This window comes from Puma concolor, chromosome B3, assembly GCF_028749965.1.
Source record: "Puma concolor isolate L17-30 chromosome B3, mPumCon1.1.hap2, whole genome shotgun sequence".
In the NCBI taxonomy this organism is placed as follows: domain Eukaryota; kingdom Metazoa; phylum Chordata; class Mammalia; order Carnivora; family Felidae; genus Puma; species Puma concolor.
Window position 1 is genome coordinate 113,005,043 of NC_141672.1, and position 23,129 is coordinate 113,028,171.

At 57.6% G+C, this 23,129-nt stretch overlaps 1 protein-coding gene and 1 long non-coding RNA gene across 8 annotated transcripts in view; one reads left to right on the plus strand and one right to left on the minus strand.

The window, feature by feature from the left end:
* Window positions 1–4,379: 4,379 nt before the first annotated feature.
* Window positions 4,380–23,129, plus strand: part of PAQR5 (progestin and adipoQ receptor family member 5) — a 73,069-nt gene continuing 54,319 nt past the window's right edge. Inside the window, exon 1 of one of the 7 annotated variants that reach the window (XM_086711079.1) lies at window positions 4,380–4,537. The gene's annotated coding sequence lies outside the window, so the exon portion shown is untranslated. The other 6 variants (XM_086711083.1, XM_086711078.1, XM_086711081.1 and 3 more) reach the window with 6 other exon arrangements.
* LOC147580299 (uncharacterized) lies at window positions 10,794–17,199 on the minus strand. The gene is made up of 3 exons (XR_015252766.1): window positions 16,529–17,199; window positions 14,182–14,636; window positions 10,794–13,268 (listed from the first exon to the last, which is right to left on the minus strand). It is a non-coding gene; the product is annotated as an uncharacterized LOC147580299 (long non-coding RNA).

A 23,129-nucleotide genomic window follows, 5' to 3' on the forward strand; every position in this document is an offset into this window, starting at 1 on the left:
GAGGTCAGTTCCAGATAAGGGGGCGGGGGTCACCCTCCTCCCCTCTCAGCGTCTTCCCACTCCACACACACCCTTCGGGGGCTTCTCATGCTTTACCTCCCTCAACTCCGCTCTAAGGACCGGATCCACACCTGGGGAGAGACTGTGCCCCCCCACCCCCCGGGGCGGGGGGGTTCCCCTGGGGGTCTGTGATTCCTGTGGGGAATGCAAAACTTTGTCGTTTCTTGTAGCTCCCCGGTAAAGGGCTGTCAAGCCCTGGGCATCAGTAGAGGGGCTGGGGCACGGAAGGCGGGGAGAACATCCCCCTTGAAGGGAGTCTTTCCCATAAGTACCCCATGATGGAAAGGTGTTAGAGAAAAGGACACAAAGGGTGCTACTGAAACAGCCATGGTCAGACTGGGAGGTGCTGGGACAGGAAGTCAGAGGAAGGGGAGTCCCCCAACTCACTGCCCCAGCAAGGCCCCCAAGTGGCCTTAGCCTGTCTCCTCCCTAAACAACCAGGTGGGGGAGGAGGCTGAGGGAGGCCTCTCCCAGGCAGCTGAGATGAGGTACGACACTGGGGGACCACGAGGTGCTACCCTTAGGAGGAAAAACACCGAACTGGGCTGAATGGTGTCCCCTAAAAAGATAATGCCATGTCCTAGCCTCCAGTCCCTGGGTCTGTGAAGGTATTTGGGAACAAGGGCCTTTGTAGTTGTAATTAAGGATCTTTAGACGAGATCGTCCTGGACCCAGGGACTGGAGTCCTCATACAAACAGGAGAGGACCCAGAGAGACACGGAGGAGAAGGGAGTGTGACTGGAGTCACGCCCCCGCAAGCCGAGCACCGCCCGGAGCCCACAGAAGCTGGAAGAGATCAGGACTCACTCTCCTACGGAAATTTCGAAGGGCGTGGCCCTGCTGACATAGCGATTGGAGACTTCTGGCCCCCAGGATAGTGAGAGAAGGCCTTTCTGTCAACCATGTACTCCCCCTGAGCGGCAACTTCTTCTCCTGTGAAATGAAGCTAATACTTCCAACCCCGATGCAGCAAGGGAAGAGCCTCGTCAGAGGCACTGTCAGGCAAGCGCTGACCCCTCTCCCGGCCTCCGTTTTCTCATCTGCAAAGTGGAGCAGGAAGCCCGGCCTGAAGACTCCATCGCAGGGGAGGTAAGAGGAGGGAGAGAACTTGGGGGCTAAGAGAGCTAAGGATGCATGAGGCTGCCGAGTCCTGCTATGTTTGGGGTGCACAGTTCTTGCTGTCAGATAAAGCCTTCTGGACAAAGGGGACAGACCGTCTGGGGCCACCCGGGAGGAGCTGGTGAGCCCCCTGAGGAGTGGGCTCCTGGCTGGGAAAAGTACTTCCGACACCTGGCACCCTGCACGCCCAGGGGGCAGCGAGGGCAAGAGGGAGAAATGTAGATTCTGCGTCATATGGATGGAGGGCGGGGCTCTGCCCAAAAAGGATATTTGCATTGTGTTATAAAGGTGTCCCCAAAGAGAACTGACATTTCTGAGTGATGCTCTCCATTTCCCCCACCCCTCCTCGGTCCCTCGGACCGCTGCAGACATCCCCCCACACCCTTCCGTGGTCCACCTCCCATGGCCACGAGGACACGTAGTGCCTGCCCCCCCGCTGGGCCGGTCCCACAAATGTTTGCTGAGGCCCTTGAAAAGAAACTACAAAGCCTGAATGTTGAATTCACGCAGCACTCCTGCGCCCAAAGCACTTCCAAATGCATTCTGTGGTCACCACGCTAACCCTACGAGGAACAGGATTCCGATCCCCGCTCGCAGATAAAGAAACAGCTGCTCAAAGCCGTTTGCATCCAGGCTGCCCGACTCCTGGTGCTCTTTCCATGTCACCTCGCTGCCTCTCCTGACATATCATCGGCTGCTTCGTTGGGGAATTTGGGGTCCGGGTCTCTCCAGAAATGTCCCGTGCCCCTATCTCCCAACCAGCGTGGCCTTAAAATCCCCCAAGGTCGACCGATCCCAGCCCAGCTTTCCAGACCCTCCTTGGGACTCCAGCACCCTCTCCTCTGCTCCCCCCTTCTCCCCAGCAGCCTCTCCTTGCTCCACAGCCCTCTCCAGAGGGTTCCTGTTTAACCACTCAGCTAGGCTTTCGTCTCCCAGCAGCACAGGTGGGGGCTGTGGCCCCTGGTGACCAGGTGTTTGGCCAAGATCCACCGACCACACTCCTTTAGGTTCCGGGAGCCACTTAGTCGTCCCTCTTCAGTCCCCAAGGTGCACACAAAGAGGCCTGCGGTGGGCAGGAGTCTGGTGGGGCACTGGCTGTCTCTGCTCAGCGGTGGGCTGTGTGCCTGCCTTGTGCGTGCCAACAGCTTCTGCAAGCTGGGGGCCAGGCCAGCATTTGGCTTTAAACACCTCACGCCCTATCCTGCCTCCAAAGCCCATCACTGTCCCGGGCATCTGAAGATGATGTTACGGGGCGCCTGGGTGGCTCAGTGGGTTAAGCGTCCGATTTCAGCTCAGGTCACGATCTCACAGATCGTGGGTTCGGGCGCCGTGTCAGGCTCTGTGCTGACAGCTTGCTCGGAGCCTGGAGCCTGCTTCTGATTCTGTGTCTCCCTCTCTCTCTGCCCCTCCCCTGCTTGTGCTCTGTCTCTCTCAAAAATAAACATTAAGGGGCGCCTGGGTGGCGCAGTCGGTTAAGCGTCCGACTTCAACCAGGTCACGATCTCATGGTCCGTGAGTTCGAGCCCCGCGTCGGGCTCTGGGCTGATGGCTCAGAGCCTGGAGCCTGTTTCCGATTCTGTGTCTCCCTCTCTCTCTGCCCCTCGCCCGTTCATGCTCTGTCTCTCTCTGTCCCAAAAATAAATAAACGTTGGGAAAAAAAAATTTTAAAAAAAATAAACATTAAAAAATAAAGATGACGGGGCGCCTGGGTGGCGCAGTCGGTTAAGCGTCCGACTTCAGCCAGGTCACGATCTCGCGGTCAGTGAGTTCGAGCCCCGCGTCGGGCTCTGGGCTGATGGCTCAGAGCCTGGAGCCTGTTTCTGATTCTATGTCTCCCTCTCTCTCTGCCCCTCCCCCGTTCATGCTCTGTCTCTCTCTGTCCCAAAAATAAATAAACGTTGAAAAAAAAAAATGAAAAAAAAAAAATAAAGATGACATCAGAAAGGACACCACCTGTGGCCTTGCCTCCCCCGCAAAGGGCTCCACGTCTCAAATCTCAGTCCCCCAAACCCTCGTGAAGGCAAAGCAGGGATTACGAGGCCACTCTGAGTTCGGCATAAGCTGGGACTGGGATCCACCCCATGCCCCCCACTCCTGTCAAGCTCTGGTTTGCACAGCACGGCTGCCTGTTTGTACGGGTCGTGCCTTCCCTCCAAGAACTTACATCTGAAAGGACAAGTGAGACACACGCACGTGCACACACTTCTTTACGTGATGCACAGCTGCAGGCCAACCTCAGCAAGATGCCCAACAGCACCACTGAGGATCCGCAAAAAGGGCTTGAGAGATCATTAACTCACGGCAAACGGGGAAACTGAGGCTCAGGAAGAGCTAGAGACCCGCCCAAGGCCACAGAGCCAAATGGAGGCCTCTGGGCTCCTGGTCCTGTGCTCCTTCCACTGTGTCTGCACGTGTAACAAACAAGGCAGGGCAGGCAGAAAAAAAGAGCTCAGACAACCTGGGCAGGCAAGGAAGGTCGACCCCGCCCCCCATTTCATTCTGGAAGTTTTGTCCAAAGGGTGCCTTTTCCAGAATTCCTCTAGGAGAGTTGGGGGGGGGGGGGGGCAGGCAGGAACAACCTACAACTTTTTCCTTCGTAGCCACACAGTCTGGGTGGCTGTTTCTTCTTTGTTCCCCTGTGTCCCTGTGACTCTTTCTGCTGTGTCCACTGAGTGGCAGAAGTCCAGGCCCGGCACCTTCCAGGCCTGGGAAGTGGAGTCCTGGGGAAGGGAGAGGGTGGCAAAGCTCCCTTGGGCAGGGGCATTCCGGAGAGAGCCGGTGGAGCTTGGCCAAGGCCAAGAACAGCCAAGGGTGGGGAGAGATCATGGTGGGGTGGGGCTGCGGGGACCCGGTTGTTTTTTTTCCTTCTCTGTGCTCCACCCCGTGCATTCTTCTGAAGGGCAGGCTTCCAGCCCTCGGCCCCCCGGGAGTGGGGGTGCGCGCGGTGCAGCGTGCGGAGGGGTCCGGCGGGCGACGGGGGCCTAGACACGACTCCACCTGGCGCACGGCTTCGGTGGCATCTCAGGCGGGGCGAGCGGTGGGCGCCGCTCCGGAGGTCACCGAGTCCGGCGTCGGTGGCACGTGGTTCTGTGCGGGTCGCGCGGGGAGGGGTGCCCCCGCGGTGCCCCCTGCCCTCCCCCCTGCCCTCGGCTCCTCCCCGGGGCCTGCGCGCCCCGCCCCGGGCGGGAGGGGACCGGGGGCGGGACCCACGGGGTAGGCGCGCCGACCGGCCGGGCCAGGTGCAGCGCCCGCGTGTCTGGGGGCCGCAGCGGCCCCGGAGGAGCGTCCCGGTGTCCGGCCTGCCGGTGCCGCGTCCCTGCGCCCCCTTCGCCGGACGCCGGCGCCCCTCGGAACCCAGGTAACCGAGGGCGGGACCCCGCGCCTGGGGTCCACGCGCACCCCGCCGTCGCCCCCGCGCTGCCCGCGGCCCGCCGAGGTCGCCGAGGGCCGCTCTCGGAAGGAAAGTTTGCGCCGGGACCGCCGCGGCCCCGCACGTCCCCGCGCGGGGAGCCCGAGCGGAGCTGGGGGCGGGCGCGCCGGGTCTCCGCGGACACCTGGGGATGCCCGCCCTCTCGCGCGTCCCATCTCTCACTCCCCTGGGCGTTTGCGCCCCTCCCCGCCCGTCCCCGAGCCCCTGAGCAGAGTCCTCGGATGGGGACTGCGGAGTTGGCGAATTCTGGAGGGATGTTTACATTCGCGCTTCCCGCCGCCCGGAGGCCAGACCCACGACGGGAGAGCCGGCCGCGCCAGGCGGGGTGCGGGTGAGGGGGCGTCCCCTGCCCGGGGTGGGGGGCGGCTGGGCCCTGCTCAGGTGGGTGCCCAGCCACCGGGGCATCCCGGCTTCTGTTCTGTCTTCCGGCAGGCCGCCGCCCGGCTGGGCATCCTTGGCTCCCCCCAGGCACTCCCCAAGCCCCAGTCGGATGAGTTGAGAGCAGGAGGGAGGGTGGCGTCCCCAACCCCCCCTTCCCCCACCAGCCCGGCAGGGGCCTAGCTAGGTCTAGAGCTCTGTGACCCTTGCGGACCTGAGCAGAATGGGCTTCGTGCAGCCCAGGCGGCGAGGACGCCCAGCTCAGTGTGAGGACGGGGGTGAAAGATGCCCTTTTCCACGCAGAACCTGAGAGAGCAGATGAGGGAGGTGCGTGGATCAGAGTAAGAGCTAACATCACTAGCATGGACGCGTCGCTGATTTCATCCCCCCCCCCCCCCCTACAATAAACCAGCGAGGTAGTAGGTCTTATCCCATTAGCAAGGTTGGGGGGGGCGGGGGGGGGGGGAGGAGGAGTCTCAAACAGGTTGTCATTTGGGGGGGAAAATATGGTAGACCTGAACTTCAAACCAGTCTCCTAGAGCCAGGTGGTTGGTGCCCGGGCCTCTGACTCAGCAGGGGTTCCTTTCTTCTCCCCCTCCTCCCCTCTTCCCTGGAGGTTCTTCTGGAAGGGGTAGGTCAGGAAAGGGCACCTCCAAGAAGAAGTAAAATCCGGTCAGGCGGCTCCTCAGGAGAGAGCCAGCTCCTTGCTAAGCTCCAGGACTGCGGGAGGCAGGCACCTGTTTTGTTCACTGCCGTAGCCATAGTTTCCCGGCTCCCAGAGGCTGCCCAACAGGAAGGGACTGAATCAACCTCGAAGGGCAGAGATTCTTTCCTTTGGACTGGAAAGGTGCCTCCTGCCACCGAGGGTCCTTGACACCCACTTGGGGCGGTTTGATGCTTTATAAACCAGCGAGCGCATCCATGATCCCCTGTGCTTTTCCAGACAGGTAGGCTTTGCCTTTACCCTGGATCCAATTGTCAGGCCCAAGGGAGGTGGGTTATGTGCCCGGCTTCGCCCTGCCCTGGGAGACCGAGGCCTCTGTCCCATTTGCACTGGAGTCCTACCCAGCCTTCCAGGAAATCTCATTGGAAACTTGACCCTTTGCCTCCTCCTTCTCCTTACCCATTCATGGGGCAACCATGGATGGAGGGCAGAGACGGTGCATGCCTCAGTTTCCTCATTTGTAACACGGGGACAATAGAGTCTGCGTGGTTTTATGAGTGAGCGGTCCAGAGGGCTCTGTAAGCTTCCCAGCAAACTGTAAGAGATGATGGTGATTTCCTCCTGTGTATGTGTGTTAGCCTGAGCTCCCCACGTGGCCTGTGAATACGTCTGGGAAGCGATCACACATCTTTGGTCTCCCTCAGAGAGCTGGTCTTATCCTGAGCATACAGTAGGTTCACAGGAAGTATTCACTGATCAAAAACAGTCTCTACAGGAAAAGAAGATGCTAAAATTGGATTTTTTTAAAACCTTCCCCCCATCCTTATGTAAGCAGAGAGAACATTCTACCATACAGGGGAGGCTGCAGGAGGAGGGACCGGAGGGGTCTGAGAGCCCCTAGAGGAGGAGGTGGTCAGTGTCTGGCTCATTCTAGGCCATGGTCAAGTGGGAAAGCATGGCAGGGGGTGTAGGCCTTTCCATGGCAGGGCCCTGAAGACTTTTGAGGCCCTGCCAGGAGCCCTGTAGCCCTGAACTCCCCAGCCGGCCCAGGTGTCCCCTTTGCCCTCAGGACAGGCCCGCACAGCCAGAGTTGGTCAGTTGTCTTCCCTGGAGGAGGCCTCTGCCAGTTCCTGGGTCTTAACCAGAAGTCAGTAGGGGAAGAGGTTTAGACCCAGAATTTCTCAGCTGGAATGGCGTTAGAGGCCGTATCCCTTCTACCCTCTCTGTGCTGTATTTTCCATATCAGCGAACATCCTGTCTCGTTTCCTTTTCTATCTCGTTTATCATCTGTCTTCCCGGTTAGCATATCAGGGCCGTGAAGGCAGGGCTTTCTGTCGGTTTTAGTCACGGCTCTGCCGCCGGGGATCGGCGCCGTGGCTTGTGTGTAATGGGTGCTTACTTAATGCGTGTTGAATAAATGAACACATTCAGCCCCACCCCTCCTCTCCTCACGGGGAGACTGAGGCCCAGAGTGACCTGTTGGAGGCAGAGCTGGAGTTCTTCTTGATGGAACTCAAGTTCGTTCAAAGCTGGGTCTCTGTCCCCTGCACCTGGTTGCTCGCGGTGCTTGAGAGCTGCCTTGGCAAGAACCTTCAGGTCACCCAGAGAGGCAGCTCCCAGGCAGAACGCATGGCCACCCTGCGAACTGAGAGAGCCAGGGAGGAGTGCTCCCCTTTAGACTCCCATCCCCCAAAGAAAACTCCCAGGGCTGCTCTCCAGAGGTGGGAAGTTCCTCAGTTAGTGGCGAAAACAGTGGCCTTTCCAGGCAGTCTTTTTTTTTTTTTTTTTTTTTAATTTTTTTTTCCACGTTTTTATTTATTTTTGGGACAAAGAGAGACAGAGCATGAACAGGGGAGGGGCAGAGAGAGAGGGAGACACAGAATCGGAAACAGGCTCCAGGCTCCGAGCCATCAGCCCAGAGCCTGACGCGGGGCTCGAACTCACGGACCGCGAGATCGTGACCTGGCTGAAGTCGGACGCTTAACCGACTGCGCCACCCAGGCGCCCCTCCAGGCAGTCTTTTAAAATTCCCCGGGACACTGGGGAACCAAGGAGGAGGACCAGAGCCAGGTCCCCAGGCAGCCCTGGGGGGAAGGATGGAGCTTCAGATCATGGGCCAAGGTTAACAAATCAGTCTGAGAAGGTGTGACCAGATGTGTGGGCTGGGAAGAGTGAGGACATTATTCTGCCCACGGCCCTGGGGAAGGGTTGGGGCTCTGAGACCTCACTTAGGAATCTGATCAGAGTGGTTTCCTTGGAGGACCCAAGAACTACCCCAGTGCAGGGACAAGCAGGATGGAGAAGCTCGAGGGTGGGGGTGGAGTGGAGGTCCAAGAACTATCTACAGTAGAAGCCGGAACTTTCTATGCAATAGAAAATATGGAACACACCTACACACACACACCAAGCGGCTTCGGCCCCGCCCCCGTGGTTCTTTTCAGCCACCATCTTCAGCAAAGGAATTTTATCTGTGTCTCAAGGCAAAACTCTGGGCCCCTGTGGAGTCAATTGGAGAAGAGATGGGACAAAGATGACTTCCGGAGGAAGTTAGTAGGGCCATAGGTGGGAGGTGAGGTCCCTGGAGGCATTTCCTCTTCACACTCACAGGAAATGTGGCTCCTGCCTTCTTCCCCGATGGCTTGGAGGGGTTGGAGGGGTGATCGTTGCATTTTAATGCCAGTCATAAGCATTCAGTAATTGTTAGCTGTTTGCCAGGCCGTGTTCTAACCTCTCTGCACGAATTGGTTAATCTTTACAATAACTCCATGACGTTGAAACCCGTGTCGTCTGCATTTGACAGATGTGGAGACCGAGGCCCAGAGCGGTGGTGTAACTTTGCCCAAGATAACACTTGGGCAGAGGGAGAGGGGGGCCAGAGGTACCCTTGGACGGCCGTAGACTCTCGGCCGTGCTGCCTCTGTACGACCCAGCAGGCCACACAGATGGGACAGAGAGCCTGGACGCCAGGGTGGCCAGCACCCGCCTTGGGGAGCTTTGGCTCTTTCCCCCGAGCCCTGCTCTTGACCCCCAGATCCTTTTCCGTTCTCATTGTGGTTTGTCAGATGCAGAGCGGAAATGCCCCTGTGCCTTGGTGTTGGGGGAGACACCCAGAAGTTGTGCCTCTAGGGATGTACGTGTTTACGAGTTTATCAGCTGTTTGGAAAAAATTGGGGAGGAAGGGGACCGGGAGATGGCGGGGGGGGGGGGGGCGGACAAAGAAAATGCTTTGCCTGAAGAAGTGAATCCATAATGGTGACTCCTTCTGTGTCCCACTGTGGTCCCCCCTCCTTGCTCCCCAACTGCTCCCTACGGGCTCCCTTCCCCCGGAGCAGGCGAGACCCTGACCCGAGACATAGCTTATGCATTCCTGACCCCTGGCCTTCTCTTTATCGCCCCCATCACTACAAGTTCGGTGGCTTCCAGCAACAGCGAATGGAAAAGTTCCCCTATTGTGACATAGCGTGAGTCAGCCCTTCCTTCAACGATGGGGTTGCACAGTCAGCTCTGAGGCCTTGGCCTGCACCCCGGTACCTGGAGACCTGGGGCTGGTTGCTTGGGGAAAAGGACAGGGTGACTCTAGACATGATTTTGAAATTATGCAGGTGGCAGCGAGGGGCCAACAGGTGCAAGAGACACAGCCGTTTTTAGTGTCTGGGAGAAAAGGCAGCGTGTCCCAGAGCGGTGACCCAAGCTGTAACTCCTGCCCTTGCCGTGTCCTCTAAGGCAGGGTTTGTTTCACAGGATTGGCCTCACTTGTGGCCCTGACCACCCCCAGCGTGCTCTGCGGGGTGTGAGTGGTGAATTTTGCCTAGGCCTCAAGCCCGCATTTTGCCGGAGCACACCATCGCCCATGAGACGTTTTTTCCCCTTCAGTTATTCGGGAGCCCCCTGGCCAGGCTGACCGCGGTAGAAGTGATTGGGAGCCTGTCAAAGGCCCAGAGCCCAGCCACCCTGGGCTTCTAGGTCGCGTGGTCCTAAATCGGGCCACTCTGCCAGCCCAGTACCAATCTTTGAGTTGGTCACTGCACTCTTGGGAGCTCAAGGCTGCTGTGGCTGGTGGGGAACCATGGGTGCTAATTCTGATACTATATCACGGTGTGACTTTGGCCCTGTCCCTTCCTGGGTGGGCCTCATCGGTAGAAAACAGCTTGGCTTAGATCAGCATTTCTCACCTCAGCGCTAGTGACGTCTGGGAGCAGGACAGGTCTTTGTTGTGGGGGTGGGGGCCGCCCTGTGCGTCGCGGGATGCTTAGCAGCAACCTTGGCTTCTACCCCTCGGATGCCAGGTGCCGGGGCCACCTGTCACTTCCGTCTTGACGACCAATGATGTTTCCAGATGTTGTTCAATGTCCCGGAGGCAAAATCATCTCCGGTGGAGAACCCCAGGGGGTCTCTGGTTGAAGACACCTTGATGACTAGGGACACATTTGTCTTTTCCAGCCCCTATTTTATAAATATGGACAGTGCATGAACGGGGGGCCTGGGGATAGGGGCTCCCAACGGCTTGTAGGGTGCGACGTGAGCTATGAGGGTAGGGTGCGACGTGAGCTATGAGGAAAAGGGAGGCTCTGGGCCACTGCCTCTTGCTGAGCCCCAAGGCCAAGTTCACTCTGCCTTCCAGACCTTGGCTTACATAAGAAGGTGATGGGAGGAGGCAGGCCTGTGGTCCCCATGAGCACTAAGGTTGGAAGCCCTCCAGCCAGTGACTAATAGTCTCTACGTGCCTTAAGGGTTCAGCTTCTCCTCCACAGTCCCCTGTCCCCTCTCTGGCTGCCTGCCCCTGAGAGGACACAGGAAGTGAATCAGCCCAGCCAGTGGGTAGCCGGTGGCGGGGGGGGGGGGGGGGGGGGCGGTGGTGGTGTGGGATGCAACCCAGTGGTGTCAGACGCAAGGTCCACACACGCCTGCACTGACCCAGCCCTGGCTTTATTTTGTTTATTCCTCCCAAGTTAGCTGTTTATTAACTTTGTCCACAGAAGCCCCTTCTGACCTCATTGCCTGACGGAAGGGCGAAAATGTGTGTCCTCCAGGGGTGGAAGGGGTTTGTCAGTGAATCCTGGAAGTAAGTCATTGTTCTGGGTACAGCAGGCTGTGAGATTTGGGATAGCATTAACCCAGATGATTGGTTTGGGTTATTCATTCTTTTTCTTTAATTTTTTTTACTGAGGTATAACTAATGTTTAACATGTTGATTTCAGGTTTACAACATAATGATTTGATATTAGCATACACTGCGAGGGGATCACCATCGGTCCCCATACAAAGTTGACTTAAAACATTTTTTTTTTCCTTGATGTTTAATATTTTTGAGAGAGAGAGAGAGGAGACATAGAATCCGAAGCGGGCTCTAGGCTCCGAGCTGTCGGCACAGAGCCCGACGCGGGGCTCGAACTCACAAACCGCGATGCCCCCAAGGTTGACTTTTATGAGCTGCTCTTGACAGCTTTCAAGTGTGCACAACGATGTTATTACTATTTTTATTTAAAAGCTTATTTAGTTTGAGAGAGAGAAAGGGAGTGAGAGTGGGGGGGAGGGGTGGAGAGAGAGAGAGAGGAAAAGAGAGAATCCCAATCTCCCACTGTCGGCAGGGAGCCGGACATGGGGCTCAACCTCAGGAACCCCACCATCAGTCCGAGAGGACAAAGATTCAGTACTTAATTGCAGAGCCACAGGTGTGCCCTATAAACTCCGTACCCACTGAATACTAACTGAAAGTCTAAACCTGTTAAACACTAACTCCTCGTCGCCTCCATCCCACAGCCCCTGGTTGCCACTGTTCTTTCTGCCTCTGTGAATCGGACCGTTCTGGGTCCCACGTGTAAGCAGGATCACACGCCATGTGAGCCCCCCATCTGGGCTCTTCACTTAGCATCATGTTTTAAAGTTCATTAGGTGCGTCAGAATTTCCTTCCCTATAAAGGCCAAATAGCAGGGCGCCTGGGTGGCTCAGTAGGTTAAGCGCCAGACTTCGGCTCCGGTCGCGATCCCACGGTTCGTGGGTTCGAGCCCCACGTCGGGCTCTGTGCTGACAGCTCAGAGCCCGGAACCTGCTTCAGCTTCTGTGTCTCCCTCTCTCTCTGCCCCTCCCCTGCTCGTGCTCCATCTCTCTCTCTCTCTCTCTCTCTAAAAAATAAATAAACATTAAAGACAATTAAAAAAAAAATAAAGGCTGAATAGTATTCCACCGTTAAGTATATACCACATTTTCTTCCTCCATTCACCTGTTGGTGGACATTTGGGTTGCTGCTGCCTTTTGACCATTGCCAGTAGTATAGCCATGAACGTGGGTGTGCAGATAATCCATTTGGGTCCCCGCTCCCAGTTCTTCTGTATATATTCCCAGCAGCAGACTTGCCGGGTCAGATGGAAATTCTGCGGTTAACCTTTTGAGGCGTCGCCGTACTGGTGAGGAAGAGGTGTCAGAAGTGGATGTTAACGGTGAACACGAGATATCCAAGCATCCAGGTAGAGGAGAGACGGGGGAGTGCAGAGCAGGGGAAGGAAGGGCCGACCCGTGCCGTGAAGCACAGTGGTGCGTGTGCTTGCTGAAGCCGGGTGTGGCTGGCGAGGGGGCCGTGGAGAGGGTCGTGGACCTCGAAAGGTGGGTGGACCAGGCTGGCGAACTTGGGCTCCTGGCTACGGGCTGTAAGAGGTGCTGAAGGGGTTTTTAATCGGGAAGTGATACCAGCCAGAAGGATGTCCGTGCGGGTGGTGTCACGGGCGGACTGGGAGGGAAAGACGCTTAAGGCGAGGGCCAGGTGGGTCAAAACTGGGTACCGCTGAAGCCGGGTGGCCGGGGTGCATGGAGGGAGCAGGTCTCAGGGTGGACCTGCTTCGGCGGCTGGGTGAACCGAGGTGCCCGCCCCTGCCTGGGTCAGCTGACGGGGGAGTGGCCTGTTTGGCAAGATGACCAAGGGGCAAGCTGGGGCCTGATGGTCTGGAAGGGTCTCTTAGGACCCCTGGGGTGGGGACGAGGGTCGGAGTGGGGTGCAGAGCGGTGGGACCCGGAAGGGGCGACCTTGGGGTGGCACAGAGGGCCCAGAAGAGCTGGAGGCCAGGACGCCACCCCTGCCTGGTCCGGGTCCGCCCCGCCCTGAGCGCGTCATACCAATCCACACCATCAGTCTCTGCGCTTGGGGCTGGGTGCTGGGGGTGGGGGATAGATAAACGTGAGCCGGTTACATCACATATCGTGAGCCGGTAAGTGTAATTCACTTATGCATCCTCCAAAGTTTAGGAAATGGAACTCGGCCAATATCTTTGCACAGTTACGCATGGAATCACATTCGGGGTCGGCGATCCCCGGCGGAAGTAGAGCGTGTACTGAGAGGGTGTCACGGGTCCGTGATTTAGTCCAGGTCAGGGTCTCTCACCTCAGAGCTACTGCCATTCGGGCCAGGTCATCCCGCGTCGTGGGGGGGCTGTCTCATGCCTTGTGGGACGTTCAGGAGCATCCCTGGCCTCTGCCCATCACACTCCCGGCCCATTTGTGACACCCAAAAATGTCTCCCAGGCGTTGCCCGATGTCCCCTGGTGGGACAGAAACCACCTTCAGTTGGGATCCGTCGGTCCGGAGGCCGGGAGATGCTTCTTGCAGGAACGATGTTAATCCACGCTCTAGAAGATATGTAAGAATTAATCAAGATGAAACAGACCTAGGGAGCAGGGGAGAGTACTCTGGGCTTAGGTGACAGTGTGTGCTCAGGCCCTGACGTGGGGAAGAGTGTGAAGGGAGACCAGCCAGGGGAGGCATGGTGGAGGTGGGGAGAGGGGCCAGACGCTTGGGGTGCTTGGGAGGGAGCACAGGCCAGGGAGCCTCCCGGACGCGCGGGATGGAACTGTTGGAGGCTGGCGAGTGACATTTGGGCATTTTGGGTTGGAGCCCCCTGGGAGGCTTCCAGGTGGGGCCCTGAGCTTAGAAGAGAGGTCTGGCCAGAGGTACACGTCTGGGAGTCACATGCATACCCATGATGAGTGAAGCCCTGGGGTGGACGAGGCAGCCCAGGGAGAGCAGATGGACCTGGAAGCGAGCTCCACCATGTAGAGACTGGGGAGGAGCTCCCAGAGAGGGAGCAGAGAAAAACCGTGGTGCCTGGTGCGGGGGAGAGTCGGAGAGTCGGGGAGGAGGGCGAGGCCGCTGTGAGGTCGGTGGGGCCGGAGTGGCCACTGGAGTCGGAGACCAGAAATCAAGGAGCCCAGTGCCCTGGGGCAGGTCGGGCTGAGGCAACGGGGCAGGAGGGAACAGAGACAGACGGCGTGTCTGGAGAAGCAGAGCTACAGACACCTCTGTGGAGGTGAGAGGAAGCCAGAAAGGGAGGCGGGTCAGGGAAGGTTTTGTTCTGTTTATTTCATCCGCTTGTTGCCCACCCTCCCCCCGCCCCGCCTTCTTTTCTTAGAAAGTAAACGTACGTGGTGCCGAAAAAATTTTAAATTGCAGAGACTTCCCTGTGAAAAGTCTCTGTCTCCCGTCTCCCTTGGCCTCCTAGCGCTCTCCCCTTCCTGGAAGCAGCTTCACCAGCTTCCTACGTACCCTTCCAGAGACGGTTCTGGCACGAATCAGTAAAACCGTGTATCGATTCATTCTCCCCCAAAGGGTGGCCCACAGGTGCCCTTCATTTGTCGTTTCCCCGCTTAGCTCTCTTGGGATGCTTCCAGATTGGTCCCTCGAGTGTTCACGGCTGTAGAATGTGCCACTGCGTGGATGTCGCACGTTTATTTGAAGAATCTCCTGGTTTTGGGGTGTCACAAACAACGTCCCACTGAATCGCCTTGTCATCTAGTCATTTTGCAGTAGGCGGTTCATGTGGGATAAAGTCTCGGGAGAGGAATTGAAGGGCCGGAAGGGTGTGTGTTTGGATTTTGAAAGATATCAGCAGACCGCTCTCCATAAAAGTTTAGAAAGATACACTCCAGCGGTGGATGAGGGTGCTCTGGTCCCATGCCCTCTTACGTGAAGTGTTACCAAACTTGCTGACATTTGCCAACCTGGAAGGTAAAAATAGTTTCTCAATAGAGTTTTAATTTGCAATTCTTGGCTGTGTTCACCGACCTGAGAGCCACTTGTGTTTTCTTTACTGTGAACTGTCTTTTCATATATTTTGCCTCCTTTCTCTCAGGTGGTTGGTCTTTTTCTTATTGAATTGGAGGCGATCTTTATATATGAAGGAAACTAGTTTTGTCTAGCAGATCAATTACAAGTGTTTCCCCCACAGTTGATCAAGAAGTTTTTGGCTGTCGCTGCATTTTATTTTATTTTATTTTATTTTATTTTATTTTATTTATTTTTTTAACAATTATGAATGCCGAGGGAGAGAGTCAACTGAGTGGCGGGTCCCTGGTGGGGAGGTCCCTGAGGAAGCATTGGGGTGAGTTCCCGGTTGGGAAACTCCTCTCTGTTGTGTAACAGGCAGAGGGAGGGAGGAGTCTGCAGTTAGTCCAGGGATGGGGTTGTGTTGACGAGGAATCAGAAAGCTAGCGGGGCAGGAGACTGATGGTGTTAGCCAGAGAGCAGTTGATTAAAAAGCACTGGAAACTCAGCTAGATGCCGGGAGGCAAGTGGATGCATCATGTGCTTTCTTAGACTAACGGTCCCAGTTGTTTATATCTTGCCTGTGATCTGGAGCCTTCCTTATCTCACTCTTACACGCCACATAACGTCCCCTGCCCTGAACCACCCGGGGCCAGGGACCAGACAACTGGGGACAGCCCCTGTGCCCCAGAGCCCGCCTGAACTGTTCAAACTAGCTAACCCTAAGCTAGTCACCCTGCCCTGCCTTGCCTTCCCCATGGAAACCCTAATAAAGGCAGTGGCCTGTGTCTTCCCCTCGTTCCTTTCTGCCCCCTGACCAACACGGGTGCTTTTCCATGTGGCCCTGGGAGGTGTAACACGCTCCCTCTCGGGAAATGTAAGTAATAAAAATCTTCTTTCAAGGGCATTAGCTTCTCCGCGTGTCCCTTGGTCACTTCCATACGTTAAAACTCTATGCATACAGTTGAGACAACAGTGCCCCTGGACAGGGACAGAGTATGAGGGGTTGTCGACTGCCGGTCCCAGTGAGGCTCCAAAACTGTCACAGTGTGGGTGGTTAAATAAGCAGGCTGTCCGGGGGGAGGGGGAGGCTTCCTGGAGGAGGTGGCCTGGAGATGAGGAGAGGCCTCGGTGGTGGGGATGGCAGGAACTCAGATGAGGAGGCACAGGGCCGTGGAGGTGGAGGAGGGTGGGCAGAGGTCCAAAGTGAGGCTGGAGAAGAAGATAAGAGAGGGGGGCAGGTCTGATCACGGAAGGGGGAGAAGAGGCAGGTGATAGGGTCCAAGAGCAGGGTGGGTCCTGTGGATACTTGTTGAAAGTGGGTTTGTTTTTTTTTTTTAATTCCCAAGAGTGCTTTGACTTTGTGTGAGCTCCCTGTGGGGGCTCAGGGTGGGGCTGCTTCTGATGGTGAGTCTAAACAGTGACAGGTGGTCTAACCCCACATTAGGACCAACCCAACTCCCCGGAAGACAGCAGCCTCCCTGGACCTTAGCCTTTTTTTTTTTTTTTTTTTTTTAACATTTATTTATTTTTAAGAGACAGAGAGACAGAGTGTAAGCAGGGGAGGGGCAGAGAGAGAGAGAGGGAGACACAGAGTCCACAGCAGGCTCCAGGCTCCGAGCTGTCAGCACAGAGCCCGACGCGGGGCTCGAACTCACGAACCGCGAGATCGTGACCTGAGCCGAAGTCGGACGCCCAACCGACTGAGCCACCCAGGCGCCCCCTTACCTTTTTGATGGCACGTTAACACCACCCATCCATGGATGAATTCGCCTCCCCACCTTCACTCCCCCAGCTTGCAACCACCAGCCCCCCACCGGCACCCTGCTCCCACCCTTCAGCTGCTTACACAGCGGCCCTGTTTCCCCTCCTGTCTCAAGAGAGCCTCCACCAGGGTGGTGTTTTCTCTCTCCCCCGTGAACACCCCCTCCTCTCTTCCAGAGCCTCCCTCGGGCTCAGATGCCAGCGGGTTTAGAGCCGCAGAGTGGCATCTGAATTGGGAGAAGCATTCTTAAAGACCAAATAGCCTTCGAACCATGGCGAGCGGGGTGTTAATGGTGGAACGTTTGGCGATGACATTGCTGTGCTGGAGATGGGGGGGCCCTCGCCGATCCACGCTGTGGCACACCACGTGGTGTCTTTTCGGGAAGGGTGGCGGGGAGGGTTTGCCTGTTCCGATCACGTGGGCCTAGGTCCCGGGCCTGTGCGCTCCGGGTGAGCGAGTCCAAAGGGAGTTCATACACAAACACACGCACACAGCCGGCGATTACTCATGCTACCTTGCGATTTCTTTATTGTTGCCCAGGGAATTATTTACCTTTTTGAGAGTGGAATTTGTGGGGAAGTAATGTCGTATTCACCGAGTGCTTATCTAGCTCTTATGAACTCTGAACTGGGCCGTGTGCCGTGGGTCTTAGAATGCTGCCGTGTTTGCTTTGCCTCCCCAGGAAAGACACCGTGTAATGATTCACCAACATGCTGTGCAGGCCCAGCCACCAGCGCCAGCGCGGAGGACAAAGGGAAGCCAGCTGGGCTGTGGTTGGCAGAGCAGACTTCTTGAAAGAGGAAGAGCTCAAGCAGACAGTGGGTGTGGAAAAGGTGTGGAGAGGAAAGGAGGGGAAAGGAGGTCTGGGGAGGAGGCCCCTGGTTCTCGCAGTCCGCGGGCCAGCTGTCCATGGGGGAGGTCGAGGGGCAGGAGGATGGCAGGAGGATGGTGATGGCTTCCCTGGGGGCAACAGGTGAGCCGCTGGGATGGGAAGGGACGGGAGGCAGCAGAGTCCCCATGGGCTCTGTCAACAGCGGTGGGGGCGGTGCTGGGTCCCCACTGCTTGCAGGGGAGCCCCTGGGGCGCCCTCAAGCTAGATGGGTGGGGATGGACTCAGTGACCTTGCCCTTCAGTGAGGCTGAAGTGTCCTTGGGATGCCCCCAGGGCAGGGAGCAAGTGTGTCCCCAGATCGGGGCTCCCTGATGCCTTGTGGGGGGGGATCCTTTTGAAAGTAGGGGTGGGGAGCTGCAGCTGAAATGTGGGATGTTAGTAGTTCGTTTCTCGGATGTTTTGGGGACACATCCTCTCTAGAACCTGACCGATGGTTTACAAACCAAAAAAAAAATGGCAGTGACAAAAAAAAAAAAAGAAAAGAAAAAAGGAAATTGTGTGAAGGAGGATGAAACATTTGGCTTAACCATGAAGCTGGAGAGAGGATGTGGGAGGGAGAAAGTGAGAGCCCTGCTGCCCTCCCCCCTCCTCCCTCCTCCCTCCTCCCTGCAGTCAGGCTTGGCTTAATCACTGTCCTCAGTCCAGCTGATGCTTGAGCGTTGGAATGTTGCTCAGCAAGCCTGGGGGCTTCGGGACTTACCCCAGGACCACCGTGCTGTGTGATCCTGGGTAAGCGGCCGACGTCTCTGGGTCCGGGTTTCACACCGGGCATCTCTTCTAGAGAAATTTTGCCCTTTGGATGCCTTTGCTTGCCGTCCTCAGGGTTTCCTTAAGACTCTGAAAAGAGCAGAAGAGGGATCTGAGGAAGTGAATTCCCCGGGACGGGGGACGGGGCGGGGGCCAGCCGGGCCGGTTTGGGGGGGCTCTTGGGCCAGGCTGGGCCAGATAGGCCTCCACCCCGCCTGCCTGGGTGTGCTGAGTGGGAACACCCACGCTTCATTGTCCCAAGGCCTCAGATTTGACTTTCAAAGGAAAAGCACCCCTCCTGATAAGGTGGGCCTCGTTCCATTACAGCCGGCTTTGTTTGGGCTCCAGGGCTGAGGAGGACAGGCCTCTGTGGGTGACATTGTCCCTGCAGTGGGTGAGCAAAAGCGCTTTGTGCCTTCAGCACCGCAAACCAGGCACCTGCCGCTGCGGGCAGGTAGGCTGCCTCCCGTTTCTCATGCTGGGATGAGGAAACTGAGGCACAGGCAGGACACGCGGCGTGTGGCAGGGTCTCTTGGGCCTCCCAGGGACAGCTCAGTCAGACGTGCACCAGGTCTTTGGACTCCTTGCCCTTGTCGTCTTCCCAAAAACCGTTTAGGATGGGCCCTAACGCGCCCGGGTTCTTTGCCCTGATTTCTCCCCCATGAGCACCAGCTGCTGCCCAGTGCCCGTGGAAGCGGACTCACTTTGCTCCGGGAGGAAGATCTGGGCCTCTGTGTGGAAAGTGAGGGGACGGAAATTTCCTCCCATAATTTCAGCTCATCCTGGTGCCACCTTCCCCTCTCCCCGGTGTCCTGGAATGTACCTTCGGCCCTTCCTTCAAAGCCCAAACAAATGAATCCGTAATGGTGAAATTCACCGTGTTGAGGCGACCACTTTTCTACCTCCCCACACAGATGCAGCCCAGTGTGACATCCCTGGGCCAAGAAGCAAGAGAGACCTTTTGACGGGGCTTGCTGCTTCACGGTGCTCTGTGGGACGCCGTGGGGACATGTGCAGGGGAGACGTGTTTGAAGCACGAAAATGATCGTTTTCTTCTCACTGTTCACATAGAGGCCTGGTGTCCCCCCCCCCCCCCCCCCACCGCACTCCCCCTGGGCAAAGTGAATCATTTTCAACACCAACCAGTGGCTGCAGGGGCTTTTGGGAGCAGGCAGGGATGGCCGGGGTCAGGGACAGACACAGCCAGAATCCCCCCCTTCCCACCTTCACCCGCTCGCTGGTTCCTCGCCGTGGACTCTGGTGGCCCAGTTGGGTTCTGGGCAGACCTGAGGGCAGGGGCGCAGGCCAGCTGGGGCCTCAGAGGCGGTCCAGCAGCGGAAGTCCAGAGAAGGTGGGGGGTTGCCGTTTCCACCGTCCTGAGCGCTGACTGCACAGTTGTGGGGGCTGATCTGGAAGGACCTCTTATTCCCATTTTCAGGGGCTTTTGACGAATGCATTTTGCCTCGGCCCTTGAAAAAAGCCTGTGCTTAACAATGCCAGAATAGGGGCGCCTGGGTGGCGCAGTCGGTTAAGCGTCCGACTTCAGCCAGGTCACGATCTCGCGGTCCGTGAGTTCGAGCCCCGCGTCGGGCTCTGGGCTGATGGCTCAGAACCTGGAGCCTGTTTCCGATTCTGTGTCTCCCTCTCTCTCTGCCCCTCCCCCGTTCATGCTCTGTCTCTCTCTGTCCCAAAAATAAATGTTGAAAAAAAAAAAAAAATTAAAAAAAAAAAAACAATGCCAGAATAAGGACCTGTGGCACAGGTCAGCCCGTGGGGCTCTGAATCCACCATATTCAAATATTGTGAAATGTATTGGCTAGGATGTGGGGTTAGCAGGAAAAATAACGTTCCAGTGAGGAGGAAGGAAGGTCAGCTTTGCAATCTACCTTGCAGCCCACGGCAGGCCGGGGGAGGAACGTCCTCCGTCGGGTCGGCATAAATTCGGGGGCACCACTGAGCCCCTGCTGTGCACCGAGCCCGAACCGGGCCGGAGAGGTAGTCACTCTGGGGGTTGTGAAAGTGCCCCCGCCCCCAGGGGCATAGGGTCAAAGCCCGGTGGAGCATACCCTGCCCATAAGGGCTTGGAATAGACCAAGGGACTTCGAATCAACATCGTCCCCATTTTACAGAGGAGGAGAGTGAGGCCCGGAGAGGCTCCGGGGCTCAAAGCCAGGTGCGTCTGACTCCCACATCACCGATGGGAACGACTGCGTGTGACGGAGGCTCCTGCCTATCTGAGCTCGTCAGTGGCTATGGGGCCACGTCGAAGCCGTGCCCTTTCCTGGCTGGGCCCTCTGTCCTTCTCTGACCCTCAGCGTCGTCTGGTCTCAGCTGAGGGTTTGGGCACGCGCCAGCCACCTCCCCATCGCCCTGCCCAGTCCCTGCGACCCTCTTCCTTCTGCCAGGTCACACTTCCCTGGCTCCTTCCTGCCCCTGACCACTTGCCTGGCCCCCGGGGGGCTGTGTTCCCTGGACTCGTTTTCCCACCAGTTCAATCAGTCAACAGCAGGGGGCGCCCGGGTGGCGCCGTCGGTTAAGCGTCCGACTTCAGCCAGGTCACGATCTCGCGGTCCGTGAGTTCGAGCCCCGCGTCGGGCTCTGGGCTGATGGCTCGGAGCCTGGAGCCTGTTTCCGATTCTGTGTCTCCCTCTCTCTCTGCCCCTCCCCCGTTCATGCTCTGTCTCTCTCTGTCCCAAAAATAAATAAAAAAACGTTGAAAAAAAAAATTTTAAAAAAAATCAGTCAACAGCTCCCCCCACCGCCCCGGGCCCAGTGGGGGAAGATCACGATTGCTAAGGAAGGCAGCTCACGAATTCTGAGCAGCTGAGGAAGGAGTTGGGGAGGGAGGTGGCTTTGAGCTACCTGGCGCAGAGTGGGGCTGCAGCCAGCGGTGCGGGGTCTGGGCCTCCTCCCCGTGCCCCCCTGCCACCTTCGTTCCTTCCCCTCCTGCAGCTCTTGTCTCTCTGAACCCTGCACCGCCAGGATGCCGGCCCACATTCCTGCCCTGGGCCTTTGCTTTATAGTCCCCGTCCCTGGGGGCACTCTCCTCTCCTCTGCCAGGCCACCCTTCCCCTCTCAAGCTCGGCTTCCCCTGGGAACCTTCCCTCACTACCCGACACCCTTGCTCTGGGCCCCTTCTCTGAACTCCCCTACCGCACTGGGCAGATCTTTTCTGAGCTCTCCCTAGCAGGTCAGGCGCTGGTTTCTGGGACTCGCCGTCCAGGAGGGAGGCGGATGCGCTGTCCCCGGAGCACCCGTGCAGCAGGACTGGCAGAGGAGGCCCAGGGCAGATGGGAGGTGAGGGGCTGGCGTCTGAGGGGCTCAGGTGGACGCTGAAGGGGAGATAGAATTTTCCAGGCCATCTGCCTGCGGAGGGAGCCGCGCACACAGAGAGGCGTGGCGGGGTGGACAGATGACGATTCGAGTGTGGACGTGTGGCCTTCGAGGTAGCTGTGAATCCCCGGGGGGGTGTATCCGGGAGGCGGGTGGCCCCTCAGAGGAGTCTGTCTCCTTCCTTCCTATCGATCCTTCAAAATATTATGAAATGTGTCCCCAGAAAGAAGGGGTCTCTGAGGGCAGCCGTAATTTCTCCTACTCTGCCCAGCAGGGGCTGAGTCATGGGCACCTGCTCACTGGGCACGCACTTTCCACCTGCACACTTTCCACCTTCTCCTGCGGACACTGGTCCCCAGCTCCCCGTGCTTCTGCTCACTTTGGGCTCCGAGTGTTTTGTCTCCCGACTGGATCCAGGCCGCGTAGAGGTGGACAGTTGTCCCAGGATGGGGCCATGCCTGGGAGTCGGCACTGGAGCTTAATAGCCCGGCGGGTCTCCGGGCTGCCCCCCCCCCTCCCCCCCACCGAGGATTCTGACTCCAAAAGCCCGAGATGGGCTCAGCCTAGTCTGTTCTGTATTTCCAGCAACAACCCCTGGGTTATTTGGATGCACGGCTGAGTTTGGGACTTAATGTGAAAGAGGTTTGCCAGGCCCCTGTCCGGACCCCTGACTTCACCCTCCTCCCCAGGGTAGGTGCCTCAGACCTCATCTGGACACTTCCAAGGTGGGGGGCTCAGTGCCCACGGAGCAGGCCTTCCTCACTGGGGGACAGTGCCTCTGCGGCTTGAGCTGAAGCCCGCCTCCCAGGAGAACCCCCCCTGGGGGTCTTGGTTCTGACCTTAGGGGTTGCATGACCTCCTTCGGTTTTCCACACCTGCTTCCCCAGGATGTGGGAAGGCGCTGCGTGCCCCGTCCTCACCGGTCTCCCTCCTCTCCTTCCTCCTGTGGTCTGGGCTCCCTTGCAGGCTGACAGCCTTATCTCAGACTTTAAGTTTCTCATCAGGTTAGAGGCTTGGGAAGGCGGTAGAGATCGGATCGTGCATTCTCCAGCAGCCCCACACTTCCCCGTTGGGGTGAAGGGGTCCCCCAACAGTCAGGGCCTGCATTCACCTTCCGTCAACCTGGCAGGGACTCACCCTTTCCCAGCCCGGGGGGGAGGAACCTGCCCACGCGCGCACCCCGGATGGAGGCCAGTGAGCTGCGAGATATGGACGCCCTGGTGCTCGCTCCGCAGAGCTCAGTGGTAGGTAGGCCAGCTCTGGGTGGGTCAGAACCTCAGCTCTCTCGTCTCTGGCTGTGCCTGTCGTCACCGGGCTTCACCTTCCCAACCTGACTTTTGGAGAGCTTATCCTAGCTGAGCTGTGGTGGGCTGGGGGGAAGCAGTATGTTTTAAAGCTTTCTAGGTGGAGGGCCGCCTGGGGGTGGCTTAGTCGGTCAAGGCTCTGACTCTTAATCTCACTCAGCTCAGGTCAGGATCTCCGCTCGGTTCATGGGATCGAGCTCCGCGTCAGGCTCTGTGGGCTCTACGTTGATAGCGGGGAGCCTGCTTGAGATTCTCTCCTCTCTCCCTCTGCCCCTTGCCCCCCTCCTCTGTCTCTCTCCCCAAATAAATAAACATAAAAAAAATAAATAAAAACTTTCTAGGTGGTTCTGAGTTGAGGACCACCGGGCTACATGCCCAGCACCCGTAGGTCTAGCTCCGACTACCCGTGG